This window comes from Ictidomys tridecemlineatus, chromosome 5, assembly GCF_052094955.1.
Source record: "Ictidomys tridecemlineatus isolate mIctTri1 chromosome 5, mIctTri1.hap1, whole genome shotgun sequence".
Lineage (NCBI taxonomy): Eukaryota > Metazoa > Chordata > Mammalia > Rodentia > Sciuridae > Ictidomys > Ictidomys tridecemlineatus.
This window is the reverse complement of record NC_135481.1, coordinates 19,108,198-19,124,161: the sequence shown is the minus strand read 5'-3', so window position 1 is coordinate 19,124,161 and position 15,964 is coordinate 19,108,198. Positions and strand designations below refer to the sequence as shown.

At 38.8% G+C, this 15,964-nt stretch overlaps 1 protein-coding gene across 6 annotated transcripts in view; it reads right to left on the bottom strand.

Moving 5' to 3' along the window:
- Nucleotides 1–7,495, bottom strand: part of Herc1 (HECT and RLD domain containing E3 ubiquitin protein ligase family member 1) — a 185,104-nt gene extending 177,609 nt beyond the window's left edge. For 5 of the 6 annotated variants that reach the window (XM_021727300.3, XM_078049495.1, XM_078049496.1 and 2 more), the window contains exon 1: nucleotides 7,328–7,493. The gene's annotated coding sequence lies outside the window, so the exon portion shown is untranslated. Of the gene's footprint in view, nucleotides 1–7,327 lie in introns of all 6 variants that reach the window. The other variant, XM_078049498.1, reaches the window with a different exon arrangement.
- Nucleotides 7,496–15,964: the final 8,469 nt, after the last annotated feature.

Below are 15,964 nucleotides of genomic sequence, written 5' to 3'. Positions count from 1 at the left end.
TACAGGGGTGATAAGGCAGAGACAATGAATTGTGATCAGATTAGAAATATAGGGGTTGGGGAAGTAATTTAGTGGCACAGCACTTATCTAGCATGGAGCCCTGGGTTCAATCCCCAATACCACAAAATATAAAGAAATAAATGTATATAAATATGTATACAAATGTATTTAGTTCTTCATTTAGAAGGTAAAGCAAAGAGGGTTTGCTGATGATCTGGTTACAGGGTATAAAGAAAAGAGAAGAATCAGATGACACTTAGGACTAACTGGTTGAACAGACTTACCATTTACTAAGAATGGATTCAAAGGAAATAATAAGAATAGGAATTAAACCTTCTCCACTGTATAAATTTAGTTTGAAAAACCTATTAGCCAAATGAGATGCAGAATAAGGAGATGAATTATGATACTAGATCTCAGGGAAGGGGTCTGGGCTAAAGACATAAATGTGAGAGTCAGCAAAGAAATAATACTGAAAGCCAAGAAACTAGATAAATATAACTCAGAAAGTTTTTTATTTAATCCTTACATCAGCACTATGAAATAGCAAATTATTCTCATTTTATACGTCAAGAAACTGACTCTAGGGCTGGGAATGTGGCTCAGGTGGTAGCGCGCTCGTCTGGCATGCGTGCGGCCCGAGTTCGATCCCCAGCACCACATACCAACAAAGATGTTGTGTCCGCCGAGAACTGAAATAAATATTAAAAAATTTAAAAAAAAAAAAAAGAAAAGAAACTGACTCTACAATTAAGATTTGCCTAATATTCTGCTAATAAGGGGTAGAGTTAGAAAGAAGAGAGGGGGGGAAAAAACAGATCTGACTAAAATGCCCATGACCTTTCTCAAATAGGGCTAATCATCTAAAACACAGAACACAGCCAAAAAAATGAATATTTTCTCAATTCTCCCAAGGATGGTATATAACTAGTGCCATCATAGATGCACTGAAGAAAATTTATTCTTTATATACACAGATGTCTAAAAATCTCCAGGATTAGAATTTAATTCTCTCATGAAACCCCAATTAAAAAACAAATATATATATATATATATATATACACACACACACACACACATACACACACACTATATCACTATTACATTATTATTCCATTAATTGTATGTGTGTGTGTGTGTGTGTGTATATTTCCTCTACAATTAGGAATCATTTAGAGATTTCTGCATGGCAAAGAAAATTATCGACAAAATGACAAGACAACCAATGGATTTCATGAAAATATTTGCAAGCTATATTATGATAAGGGCTTAATTTCCAAAGTATATAAGGAACTCAAACAATTTTACTGCAAAAATAAAAATATAACCCAAGTGAAAAATGAGAAAGGAGCTAAATGGACATTTCTCAAAAAAAGACATAAAAATGTCCAAGATTATATATGAAAAGGTGCTCAACAACATCACTAATCATCAGAAAAAGGCAAATCAAAACCAATGATATGTCACCTCATACCTGCTAGGATGGCTATTATCTAAAAGACAAAAGATTAAGGCTAGGGTTGTGGCTCAGTAGCAGAGCACTTGCTTCACACATGTGAGGCACTGGGTTCGATCCTAAGCACCACATTAAAATAAGTAAACAGAATAAAGATATTGTATCCATCTATAATTAAAAGTTTAAAATATATATTTTAAAAAAAGATAAGATTAGCTGAGGTACAGCTCAGCAGTACAGCCATACTTAAAAAGACAAGAGATAACAAGGGTTGGAAAGAATGTAAAGATGAAAACATAAATTGGAATGGGCATTATGTAAACCAGTAGGGAGGTTCCTAAAAAAATAAAATAAAATAAATCAAAATAAACAGGACCTAGTGACCCATGCCCAAAGACTCAGGAGGCTAATGCACTCAGCATCTCTTTTCCTGGGAACATCCATTCATCAGAAAACTACTAGAGGGCTGGGGACGTGGCTCAAGCAGTAGCGCGATCGCCTGGCATGCGTGCGGCCTGGGTTCGATCCTCAGCACCACATACAAACAAAGATGTTGTGTCCACCGAAAACTAAAAAATAAATATTAAAAAATTCTCTCTCTCTCTCTCTCTCCCTCTCTCTTTAAAAAAAAAAAAAGAAAGAAAGAAAACTACTAGAATGAAAGCTCGTCAAATGGAAGAATCTTGGTGAGGGAGAAGGGGAGTCAAACCCAAAACCCCATATATGCCAGGCATGTACTCTACCACTAAGCAGTATCCTCATCCTGATTCTTTATTAATGCATTCCAAGCATCTGGAGCAGTACCCTTTCTCGGAAAGAACCTAAATTTCCATTCTTACTGGGCAGAACTTGTTACCCTGTAGGATAGGGATGTTTTTATGTTGTCTTAGTTTCTTTGCACCACCAAAATCCAATAGGATTCATCCAGAACTTCAAACTCTCAGATTCATTTTAAAATTGTCTCCATCCTTATGGACAGGTTCCAAATATTGTCATTACTGGCTAAAGAAACTACCATACCATGGGTATCAATATGTACTATGTGGGCTGTTCAAAATAGCTCACCCAAAATGTGAACCAATAAGTACTATATAATAAATTCTAGAGGAAAAAGTACCTGTCTTACAATTTCAGATAAACTTTGTGAAACTCCATAAGTATGTCAGAGCATACGTCTTATGAATCAATGCAATACCTCCATTAAATGCAAAAAGCTTTGCCAGGCATTAACAGCATGCACCTGGAAATTCAGCAACTCAAGAGGCTGAAGTAGAAGGACCACAAGTTTGAGGTCAGCCTCAGCAACTTAATAAGACCCTTTCTCAAAATAAAAAGAGCTGGGATACAGCTCAGTTGTAGTATGCCCCTAGGTTCAATTCCAACTACCAAAAAGTAGCATAATGTCAGGCGCCTGTAATCCCAGTTACTTGGGAGGCTGGGGCAGGAGGATCTTGAGTTCAAAGCCAACCTCAGCAATAGTGAGGCACTAAGCAACTCAATGAGACCCTGTCTCTAAATAAAACACAAAATAGGGCTGGGGATGTGGCTCAGTGGTTGAGTGTCCTTGAGTTCAATCTCTGTTAAACCCCACCAATAAAAAGTAACTTAAAGTAAAAGCAAAAAGTTTCAAATAATTAATTCTGCCTAGGTCAGAAATTGCATTCCAATCTATTTTACCTGCATATAATAATCTACATGTGCTAGGCATGGTGACACATGCCTGTAATCCCAGTAACTCAGAGGTTAAGGCAAAAGGACTACAAATTCAAGACTAGCCTCAGCAAATTAGCAAGGTCCTAAGTGTATTACCAAGCCCCTGCTGCAAAATAAAAAAGGGCTGGGGATGTGGTTCAATGGTTAAGTGTCCCCGGATTCAATCCCCAGTACCAAAATAAAATAAAAAAATAAAAAACCACATGTACCAGTGCACTATTAGTGGATAATGCATTTTATTTTCAAATTTTCAAACTATAAGAATCTACCACCCACAGTATTAAGTGCTCTTCCACAAGAAGCCACTGAAATGACTACAGAGTACCTCTTAAAAATCACTTATTTATGGCAAGGAAAAAATAAAAGAAATTTAAAAGGATGATCACATGCAGCTCTGTTGGTGAGACTGTGGGGGGTGGGGGGAAATGATGCTTTTATACACTACTGGTAGGAATGCAAATTGGTACAAAACATGTGGAGAAAATTTGGGAATACTTAGCCAAACTACATGTATACTTAACTTCTGACCCATCAATCCTACTTATTTGGAATCTACTTGGAAAATATACCTCCATCAGGACAAAAATTCATATACATGAAGTCATTTAGAGCAACATTGTTCATAATTACAAAATACAGGAATCAACCTAAATACCTGTACAGAGAACAGATGAATAAAATACATCTAAATAGTAGAGTGGTAACAGGTATAAAAGAGAATGAAGAGTATGAAAAAAATACATCTTGCCAGGCATGGTGGCAATCACAGCGACTCAGGAGGATCTCAAGTTCAAGGCCAGCCTTAGAAACTTACTGATACCCTGTCTCAAGATAAAAAAAATAAATAAAAGGGATGGGATGTAGCTCAGTATTGTACCATGTCCCTGGGTTCAATCCCCAACATAAAAAAAAACAAAACACCCACATTGAAGTACTGATACACGAAAGAAACCAGGCACAAAAGGCCACCTATTATATGATTCTATTTACACAAAACACCCAAAGCAGGCAAATCCACACAGACAGAAAGTAGATTAGATTGGGGACATGGGAAGTGATTACTAATATTCAGAGAGTTTCTTTTGGGGATGATGAAATGTTATGGAATTAGATAGTAGTGAAAGTTGCACAACTTTGTGAATATGCTAAAAAAACACTGAATTGTACACTTCAGAAAGGTGAGTTTTAGCATTTTGGTGTGTATCTGTAGACCCAGCTACTCTGGAGTCTTAAAGGTAGGTTTCAGTCAAAGAAAGAATTTACAAAAAAAAAAAAAAAGAGGATGTTTAGAACTACCTTTGGGATGTTACAATAGGCTGGAAGATATCAAACATGAACTCATGAACTTTAATATGTAGAAATAAATAGTTCTCCCTTGGTGTGCTCAGAGGATTGGTTCAGGAATTCCTCTCTCCTAACAGACACCAAAGTCCACCATTCTCAAGTCTCTAAAATAAAACAACATAATATCTGCATATCATATCACATCTCATACACACACACACACACACACAAATTCTGTTTTAGATTAGCCAATATTTTGTTTTCAACATCATGATAATCTGAAGATTGTGCCTACAACAATCCATTTCATACATCTATTAAATCAAAGCATTATTTACAATAAATATTTATCTTCAATAAAGCTTGTTACCTTACAGTTATCCAACTATAAAATTCAAAAGTTTGGCTTCACAAATTTGGATAACACAAACTTCTCCCCATACCCCAAATCACAATGTCATCATTATTCTTTTTAGGTTCTGAAAATGTGCATTTTTTTTTTCAGTGTTGGGTATTAAACTGAGGGCCTTGAGCATACCAGACAAATGCCTTATCATTGAGCTACAACCCCCAACCCCAAAATCTTAATTTTAAAAGATCAGCTCTTCAGTGTATCTGGTCCCCCCCAACCCGTTTTTTTAATATTTAAAAAAATAAAGAGTAATTCATCATATTCTTTTGGGAAAAAATGTTTGGAACATTAGAACTATGGCACTATTTATTATGCTCATTCTCTAATAACCAATCTAGCCCAATCAACAACGCATTCTCTGAAATTCCTCTAAATCAAATGGGATTTTTCAGGAGATGTTTATATTAATGAGCAAATCAAGTGACGCATTTACATTTGCTTTCTCCTCCATACACCATCAGTATGTCTGCACAGGGAGTGGAATACATGACCAGCAAATGAATGGATAAGTATCACATGCAAACAGCATGACTGGAAACTTAAGAAGCAAAGTGATAAGAACCTTAGGAAAAGCAAAATTCATAAAAATTTAGAATTGCAAGAGGCCTTATAGTCCATTTAACCCATTCCAATGACATCAACCCCAGACAGATGACAACCTATCCTATTTTTAAAAGCCTCCAGATTTCCAACTCCCTGGATACCTTTTTCTGCCATACAATCATGTCATGTAATTTGGAGTACTATTATGACCAACTGTTCTTTGCCCTACGTAATGTTTGTCTTTTCTCAAATAATATAACAATACATTTTAACTCACTTTCAGGATATACAAATGTGTATAGGTGCAAAATACATGTTTATATGCATGCACATACATGCATAAACCAGGTACCTAGGACACTTACTTTGTGTGTGTGTGTGTGTGTGTGTGTGTGTGTGTGTGTGTTGTTAAGGATCCAACCCAGGGCCTCACACATGCTAGACAAGCACTGTTCCACTGAGCTACATCCCTAGTCACTTTTGCTGATATAAACACAAAACTATTAAAGGTACATACATGATCAAAGGTACACCCCATTCCACTCTAATCAAAAAATGCACTATGAAACAGTGTCACATAATTTCATAATTTGGTCTAAAAATAACCAAAGAAAATCAATTTTATAAAACCTTAAGGCAAATTCTTCCCACTGTGATTAATCATAGCTTCTTTGCTTCCCACAAACACTGCCCCTTTTTCAACACTCACCACAAGCAGAACTGTAAAAATACATATAATAGAAATAATTTTAACGTTTAATTTTTTAAGACCATTTGTCTAACAATCATGTGGGAAAAAGACCCAATGAGAGAGTTACCAGTAACAGGGTATAGCCAGTGATGATGGACAAGTAACCAGTTTAGTCAAGTAGGCCAAAGAAATAATTAAAATAAAACAAATCATTTTTGGAATCCATATAGAACTGGGAAGTCCTTTGAAAGGATGAGCCAAAGTACTACTTGAAAAAAAAAGAATAATACTGTGTCTGTTAGGAAATAACACCAAAATATTAGCCATGGAAATGTTACCGCTGGAGATGGGCTTGTTTGTTCAGATTTGTTATTCCTATTATTTGATTACTTGTCTATAATATATAATATTCAAAATATTATAGCCTTTTTCTTTAATAAGGCAAATTTTGTGCCTGTTTGTCCCTGTATTTCACAGCTAAGAGAGACAGCATATGTTTTACATAACCTCCGGGGAGAGGTAGTACCAGCTCCTGTCCTCCTCGTGTCTCCCAGGAACCTGCCACCCATCGCAGAAAAGATTTCACCATGTTCCCTGGGATAGCTCCTATCATCATCATCATCCTCATCTTATCCTGGAGAATACACAATGAGCCTTGTCTCCCCTCCTGCTAGTAAAAGCGTTAAAATTGTCATTTTATTGAGACGGAAGATTCAGAGAATAAAGGTTTACCAGATGATGAGCTGCCTCCACCCAAAGGCAGAGGCGAGGAGAAAGATACATCGTCCTCAAAAGTCAGTCGGCGACATAGGCACCGGGGTGGCGGCTCGCTTGTACCCCGACAGAGTCTGGCCACCGCCCCCCAACCCAAGCCCCGGCCAGGGGAGGGGCGCTCGTTAGCGGATAAAGGGGTGAGAGAGAAGGTCAGAGACGTGACCCCTGAGGGGCCGAGGGGCTAGTACAGCAAGCCGCTTAAGGGGCGGGTCCCCTGGCCCTCTTGGACTGGCAGCTAGACTTCTAAAGCTGCGCCGGAGAAACGTGGGCGGAAGGTGGCCTTCGGGTCTGGGAGTCCGCAAAGCGCCGGGAGAGCTCCCTCAGGCCCCCGCCGGCCGCCCACCGGGGACCCCGGCAGCCCAGTTCCGCGGCGGCCCCGGAACGGCCCCAGTCAGCCTTGCCCGGCCGGCCGAGCGCACACATCCGCGGCCAGGAGGGCAAGAGGAGGCGTTACCGTATGCGGCTCCGGAGCTGGCGGGGGCGGGGTGCTGCTCCGGCGACCCGAGCCCCGCTCGCAGCGGCTGCGGTGTCCGCGTCCTTTATTTTTGCTGCAGCGGCGGCGACTTGTCAAAGGGAAAGACGTAAGAGGCGGCGGCAGCGGCAGCAGGCGAATCTCGCGGGATTTGGGCGAAACTCTCGCGCAGTCTGAAACCCTCACCCCGCCCCCAGGCCCGGAGGCGGAGGCGAGAGAGGGGAGAAAAGGGGAGTGTGAGTAGGCGGGAGCTAGGCCACCTGCTGAGGGGAAAGGGGAAGGGACCTGGGCGGCCGGGGAAGCCGGCCTGAGTTTTATGTTAGGAAACCCTATCACCGCGCAGCCCTCATCTTGGGGCAATCGCGGAGCCCAGACAACCCCGTCTGCCCTCGGGAACCGGATTCTGCAGACGAGGAACACTTGGGTGCATTTGACAAAAGAGCTGGAGGCCAGGCAGCGCGCCCCGTTTTCCTCTTAGTCGCCGGCGAAACTCCACCGCCTGGCGTCCGAGTGAAGCGACACGTGGAAAAGCTGGCAGCTAGGCTAGGCGGCAACACCCCTTTATCGTCGTTGTGCGCCTGGCGCTCTGTGCTCTTATCTCCCATCACAGCCGGCCCTAGCCCTCCGGGGAGTCAAGTTCAATCCCTTGAAAGCATTACACTTGATCTACTTCTTTCTTGTTTTTCTTGTCTTCGAGGGCTGCAGGACTGTCAAAACCCTGCAGACCAGGGGGCCCTGCGACTGTGTTTTTCTTTTCTACCAGGGAACACTGAAGTAAAATATCCTTTGGATGATTTACATCCTTGGTCGTGACCGCGAACTCAGCAATGAAATCCCGTGAGAGGAAGGACACATAGTACCTTAGCGCTTAGGCTTAGGCACAGGTCTAAGTTGTCATGAAATTGTTGAATGGTGGCCCCTGTACCTTTTACTCCTAGCCTTTGATCAAATTATTCTGAGCACCAATTAATGTGTAACTGAGGATATGGGGACAAAAAATGGAGCTGGTCTCTGCCCTCTAGAGGCATAGGAGGAATACATAAATAACATACAAGAAGTGTATGACACTAATGTGTGTCTGTTTGTGCAACACACATATATTAGGCAGAAGAGGGAGCCCTTAGCCATGGTTAAGTTGGATGTGTGTGTATTGTCATTGAGGCAATTTAACCCAAGAATTAAGAGCCACGAGGTTCACTTTCAGACATGGTGAGGATTCTGGAATCCCACTTACTATGGTATGACCTTGGGCTAGCAGCTTGAGCGCTCTGAACCTCATTTCCTTATCTGTTAACTTAAGATATTAGTTCTTATTATCACAGAGTTCCTCTGAGGAGTAAAATATAGTAAAACTCCTGATATATTTTAAGTATTCATTAACTGGTAAGTCCTATTATGGGTGTATCTTTTAAGTTTCTATGTATAAAATGTGTATCTATTTCTGGTGAACTAGATATGAGGAAGCAAGTATGTATGGAGTGATGTCATTGTTACTAGTGCTTTATGATCTGCATGTTGTGTATGAAGCCAACTCAAAACCAGCAAGCTCTGTTGTCATCCTCGTTTCTTTTTTTGTTTGTGCTAAGGCCTTGTACATTCTAAACACAGGCTCTGCCATTAAGCTATACCTCCAGGCCCCTGTTATCCTCATTTTAACTTCTTGATATGTCATCTAAGCCATTCACAAATATCCATGGTATTCCATTTTTCTTGAATTTATAAAACTATTGCTTTTACCCATTTTTTTCTTGAACTTATAAAATTATACTACTTTTGCCTATTTTGTTTCAATGAAAGAACTCTGCTTTAAAGATCAGTTGAAGGGTTATCTCCTTTGCCCTAGCCTTAGCTTCTACCAGCAGGGTTTTTTTTAATTAATGCTCTTGTTGTTGTTTGTTTGTTTGTTTTTTGCCTCCGGGCAAAGGATACTTGAATATAGTTAAGTCCAGCTACATACAATTAAATAAAGTCAGCAAGTTAGCCCTGACTACTTTCCACCCTGACCTTGACCACCTCACCCTTTCTCTAAACACTCAAGCAGGGCCTGGTGATGATGCACACTTGTAATTCCAGCAATCTGGGAAGCTGAAACAGGAGAATTGCAAGTTTGAGACCAGCAATTTAGTGAGACCCAGCTTCAAAAAATAAAAAGGGTTGGATATGTGACTCAGTGGAAGAGTATCCCTGAGTTTAATTCCCAGTACAAAAAAAAAAAAGGCCTTTTATACTTTAATCAACATCTGCTGGAGTCCTGTTGTGAGCATCATTCTTCCAACTCTTCCACTTCTTTTTATCTAGATCTCCCCTAGAGAAAAATGTTGGAGTTAGGAGAAGTATACAGAGGAATCTCAAGACCAAGTCCTCAGTATCACAGGCCCTTGGCCTCATAATCCTCTGAGCAGTACACTCTGACCATGCCAGTCAGTCACATCTTCCTCCCATCACATATAACATTCATCCCCATCTCATGCAACATACCAGTCCCATACCACAGCCACTAAGTCCCAGGCAAAGAAATTGGAGAATGAATAGAATAATATGTATTTTTCATCTTTCATCTGCATATAGGAAATATATGGCTCCTAAATGAAAATGATTGCTAAAATGGAAGCTAAAAGATCCAGCAGGAAAGTGTGGCGGCAGAAAAGGAGGGGTTAAAAGGACTCAGGGAATAAGTTTATTTTGCCCTTGGCACTTGATTTAGGAGACAAAATAGCTCCAAAAATGGAAAAGAACTTCAGAGCAGGAATCCATGATAGAGTTCTGCTACCTCCTGAAATTGCAGCCTATTTGCCCTCGGATTACACAGGGTTTTTTTGTTTGTTTGTTTGTTTTTTTAAGAGAGGAGAGAATTTTTTTAAATATTTATTCTTAGTTTTCATTGGATACAACACCTTTATTTCATCTTACATAGTGCACCCTGCACATGCCAAGCAAGTGTGCTACCGCTTGAGCCACATCCCCAGCCCAAGTTACACAGTTTTTCTGAGCCTAGTCTCACACTTCTATTCAGGAGTGATAAATGGATTTCCTGCTTGCCTAAAGAGTATCATGAAGGGCTGGGGTTGTGGCTCAAGTGGTAGAGTGCTTGCCTAGCACATGTGTGAGGCACTGGGTTCGATCCTCACCACCACATAAGGATAAAATAAAGATATTGTATCCACCTAAAACTAAAAAGTGAATATTTTAAAAAAAAGAGTATCATGAAATTCAAATAACATACGAAAGTACTCAGTCAATTTAAGCACTATTTAAATGTGAGGCATGCTCATTCTTTCACTTAGCAGATCTTTCTTGAATACATATTAGCCTGGACACTGTGAAAAGCACTAAATGTACTATTATACAAGTTTTAATACTTTCCATCAAGGAGCTTGTGGTCTAATGGGAGGAACTAAAGAAAATAGATTATTATAATACCATGTGAAAGTGTAAATGATAAGGGGTGGAAGGGCAGTTAGGAAAAGAAATAGGCAAAGAGAGCTGAAAGGCTTCTTGGAGGAGGCTGAGGATAATACACATGATGAGGATCCAGACCATTTCATGAATGATTCCTAAATCAACTCCAAAATAACTTCAACCAATTGCCCTGTTGTGGGTTGTGAATTCTGCTGTGTTCTAATAAAACTCATATCTCCTAAACCACTAGAAAAGGGTGTTTAATGTGGAGTCATTATACACACCCATTAGCTTTGAAGAAAGATAGGATTAATGGAGGGAAAATCAGTAGTATCTTAATTAGAAACATTTTGTTCTTACAGCTTGTGTTTAAAGACAAGGAAAAGAGAATGCTTTCCATATCATATGCTTGGTCCCCAAGAAGTTCCCTTCAGTCAGTTACCTGATCCAGGTAAATTGCAGATCAGAGCCCAAGAGACATTTCCAAAACATGATAACAATACTTTGCTTTGTTTATGGTTTCTCTATATACTCATCCACAAAAAAGACCTTTTATGTGTGTGTGATAGTTGCATGTTAGGCAAGTACTCTACCACTAAGTTACAGCCCCAGCCTAAAAGGTTGATTTACTTTTTATTAATTTATTTTTGTGATGTTGGGATGGAACCCAAGACACTGCACATGCTAGGCAAGTGATCTCAGCTACATCCCCAGCCCAAGGTAACTATTAACACTTTTATTAAAACCATGCTGTACATAAATTCCAAAAGAGTGTATCAGTCATTATTTTTCACATTTATTGAATGCCTATTTTGTATAATATAGTAGAAGCATATCTATGCCATTTGGGGTCTGAAAAACCAAAGATGGAGAAAAATATCTATGAAAAGAGATAAAAATAATTCTCTTTACCCCTATGATGGATTCTATCCCTCTGTATTTGTTATTGTTTATATGACTAACTTTGTAGTTATGTGCCCAGCTTCTGAAATCTGTTTACACTACTCCTCCACCAGAGAAGGAAGGTATTAAGGAAGGTCAGGATATTTATTGTAACTTGATATTTATAGATCTATGATAAGTAATTTAATAGGTCTTCTTGAATACATCATCCTTTAATCAGAGTGTAGTCAGTATAGTTTTCTCTGTGTACAGATCAAATTTGAAATTGGCCAAGCCCATAGTATTAAAATAACTTTTAGAAGATAAAGACACACACAAAAAAAATCAGTACAAACAACATAATTCAAACTAAAAGAAGGTGCGGAAAAAGTAAACACTCCCAGAACTAGAACAAAGATGAGATTGCTGGGTAGAATTAGAGAGGGAGCTGACAATCAAATACAGTTTCAAATTCTGAGAATAATGTATTCTCAAAACACCAACTTCCAAGCCAAAAAAAAAAATTGCCTAGAATTTTGCTAAATGTATCTACATATGAGTACAGATTCACTATCTCCTTTTTCACTAAAGGTAACTGATCTCCCAAACAGGTTTGAAGGGAAGTGAGAATTCTAGAAATGGGACCACAAGACTGGCAAGTAGTTCTTTTGAAAATAGAGTTTACTAACTGCAAACTTTAAAAGGTTTCTATATCAATCTGTATCCTAAATAAAGTATCACACACATCAAGAAAACCCACAACTGGAGCTGAGCTCAATGGTACAGAAGTTGCTTAGCACGTGTGAGACACTGGGTTTGATCCTCAGCACCACATAAAAATAAATAAATAAAGGTATGTTCATCTACAACCAAACATATTTTTAATATTTTTTTAGTTGTTGATAGACCTTTATTTTATTTATTTATATGTGGTGCTGAGAATCGAACCCAGTACCTCACACATGCCAGGCAAGTATGCTACCACTGAGCCACAGCCACAGCCCCCAAAAATATTTTCAAAAAATAAAAGAAAACTCACCACCTAGCCATTTCTCTAAGTCTATAACACAATAACCAATTTTAGAAAAATTACTAGCCATTTCTTAAGTCTATAACACAATAACCAATTTTAGAAAAATTATTTTTCGAAAGGTTTGTTAGTGTTGTTTCATCAAAACACAGTTCCTATAGTGGGAAATGAGTCTGTGTGCTGGAAATGGGTAAGGACTTGACCCTAAAAATTGTGGTTACTTTTGCTGAACTATCAGGTTTAAATGAGGTTGAAATTGATTGTTTTGTCATTTCAATCAAGATGTCCTCTAACAGTAGATCTTTCACATTAGCTTAAGGACTATAGGATCTGTATTTTCATCTGTGTTCACCTACCTAGGGTGAACACAGATGAAATTTTTCTCACTCAGTAGCAGGGAATGGAATATTGATACTGGGAAAAAAATATGAAACAACAGGGGTGGAAAGTGTGACTACAGGAATAAAGGGAAGAAGGGAGAAACTTAACATTTTGAAAGAGCTATCCATGCAAGACACTGTGTAGGACAGTGAGATAAACAAGGCAAATCTTTTTTCTGGAAAGAAAATAGAGGAGATATATATATATATGCACACACATATACATACACACAAATACACACACACACACACACACACACACACACACACACATATATTTTACAACACAAGCTAGAAAATCCTGAGTACAAAAAGAGAACTATCTCTTCTCCTTTTAAAGAATTGTGAGAAGTGAGCATAGTGTCACATGCTGTAATCCTAGCTATTAGGGAGGCTGAAGCAGGATGATTTTAATTTAGTGAGACACTGTCTCAATTAAAAAAAAAATTAGAAGGGCTGTTGATGTGGCTTAAAAGTAGAGTGCCTTGAGCTAGGGTTGTGGCTCAGCAGTAGAGCTCTTGCCCAGCACATTTGAGGCCTGGAGTTCTATCCTTAGTACCACATAAAAATAAATAAATAAATAAATAAAATAAAGGTATTGTGTCCAACTACAACTGGAAAATAAATATTTTTTAAAAAGTACAGTGCCTCTGGGTTCAATCCTAAGTACCATAACAAAAATAGAAAAAAGAAAGGCAGGGAGGGAAGGAAAGAGTGAGGAAGGAGGAACTTAAAAAAGACTAAATAGTCAAACTAGTCGGGCAATGAACCCAGGCTTCAGGAACTTCAACACCACCAGAATTCTTACTTCTGGGCTTGCTTTGTAGTGGCTGGGTTTAGTGTCTCTCAGTAACTGGCTCCCTTCATATAACTGGGAATAAAGCATACCCACATTTTATATCTTACCATTTCCATTCCTAGAAATGGACCAACATTTTTACTTCAAGTTTGAAAATTCTAGGAAAAGATTGGTCAGGCTTGAATCAATGTCCACCCTTACACCAATCTCAGGAAACCAATGGAAGTGCAGGTCACAACCATATTGTATAGAAAAAAGTGGGAGATGAGTCTGTGTGCTGGAAATGGGTAAGGACTTGACCCTAAAAATTGTGGTTACCTTTGCTGGACTATCAGATTAAAATGAGGTTGAAATTGATTGTTTTGTCATTTCAATCAAGATGTCCTCTAACAGTAGATCTCTCACATTAGCTTAAGGACTATAGGAAATGTGTTCCTTCAACCTTCTACCCAGGTTAATTTTGGGTGAATATCTTAACTAGCTTGAGTTTCTATTTTCTCACTGAAAAATAATAGTAGCAATGGAAGCTTACATGTATTGAATCTCAGTGTTCTATGCTCTAAGCATTTCTCTCTCTCTCTCTCTCTCTCTCTCTCTCTCTCTCTCTCTCTCTGTGTGTGTGTGTGTGTGTGTGTGTGTGTGTGTGTGTGTTGCTGGGCTTTGCTAAGCCAATACTCTACTGATTGAGCTCCACCCCCAGACCCCTCAAGTATTTTTCAAACATTTCATTTAATCATCAAAACAAACTAATGCGGTTCTATAAATCTGTGATAATCCCTACTCACAGGGTTATTGCGAAGATTAAAGAAATTCATAGTCCAATTATCTGGCCCACGGCCAGCATACAATACATCATTATTTTTAATTATCTGTTTCCCAGAAAAGGAAACTGCCTGTATTTCATGATTATCCCATAAACCAGAAGCTTTGGGAAAGCAAAAACAAGAAATGAAAGGGAAGAACTCTGTGACTCCTTAGTGTGTTTTAGTAGGGACTAAAATAGGCCAGTAAGAAATATTTAAAAATAAATAAAAATTAAAAATTTGAGAAATGTGAAGGTGGAATGTTAAATGAATGAGAGTTGGCTAGTTTTTTTTTTCTTTTTTCTTTTTTTTTCTTACAGGAAAGAACTTCCAAAAAGAAGTTTATCTGTAAAACTGATCTAAAAGGAAAAGTCTCTCTTCTTTTTGCCCTGAATGCTGTCAAACAACTTGGATTACTCAACCAAGAATAGGAACTAACACTCACTGACAAAAGCCAGTGTGCTTGGGCTATATGCTGAGTATATATTGCTGTGGGCCCAAGGTGAGGCAGAACATCATGTCGGCAGAAAGGCATGGAAGAGGAGTGTTCATTGCAGTCAGAAATCAGAAAGAAGGAGGAAGTTACCACAGTGAAGATGAACCCTTCCAGGGCACCCCCAGTGACCTGCCTTCTCTAGTCATGCCACACCTGCCTATAGTTACTATTCAGTCAATCCACTCAAACTAGGATGAACTGATTATATTATAGTCCTCATAATCCAATAATTTCACCTTCAAAATTCCTGCATTAATACAAGAGCTTTTGGGTTACATCTCATATCCAAACTATTAATAGTCTTTTTGAAGCTGGGGATGTGGCTCAAGTGGTAGCGCGCTCGCCTGGCATGCGTGCCACCCGGGTTCAATCCTCAGTACCACATACAAACAAAGATGTTGTGTCCACCGAAAACTAAAAAATAAATATTAAAAATTCTCTCTCTCTCTTTAAAAAAAAAAAAAACAGTCTGTTTTGTGTCGATTTAATTTGTAACCCAGCCAAAGAACCTAGAAGGTGTGAAGCTGAAAAGTAGCCCCAACTATATTAAATATCCTGCAGACTGTTTGACCTTGGCTGAGCAAAACATGATTGTGGAAAGATGAAATGTTGCAGGTAGACAGCCAAAATTATCTTGAGCTATCTTAGTCCCTTTAATAGGCATTTACTTTCTATCTTTGTATGTGACCTAACATACTGTTGATTGTTGGGTATAACTTTCCAATTGTATTGCTAAGCTTAGCAGACCTCTAGCCTCCACCAACCTAAAGTTAAGAATTCTATGATGATCTTCAGCAACTTAGAGACCCTATGTCAAAATAAAAAATAAA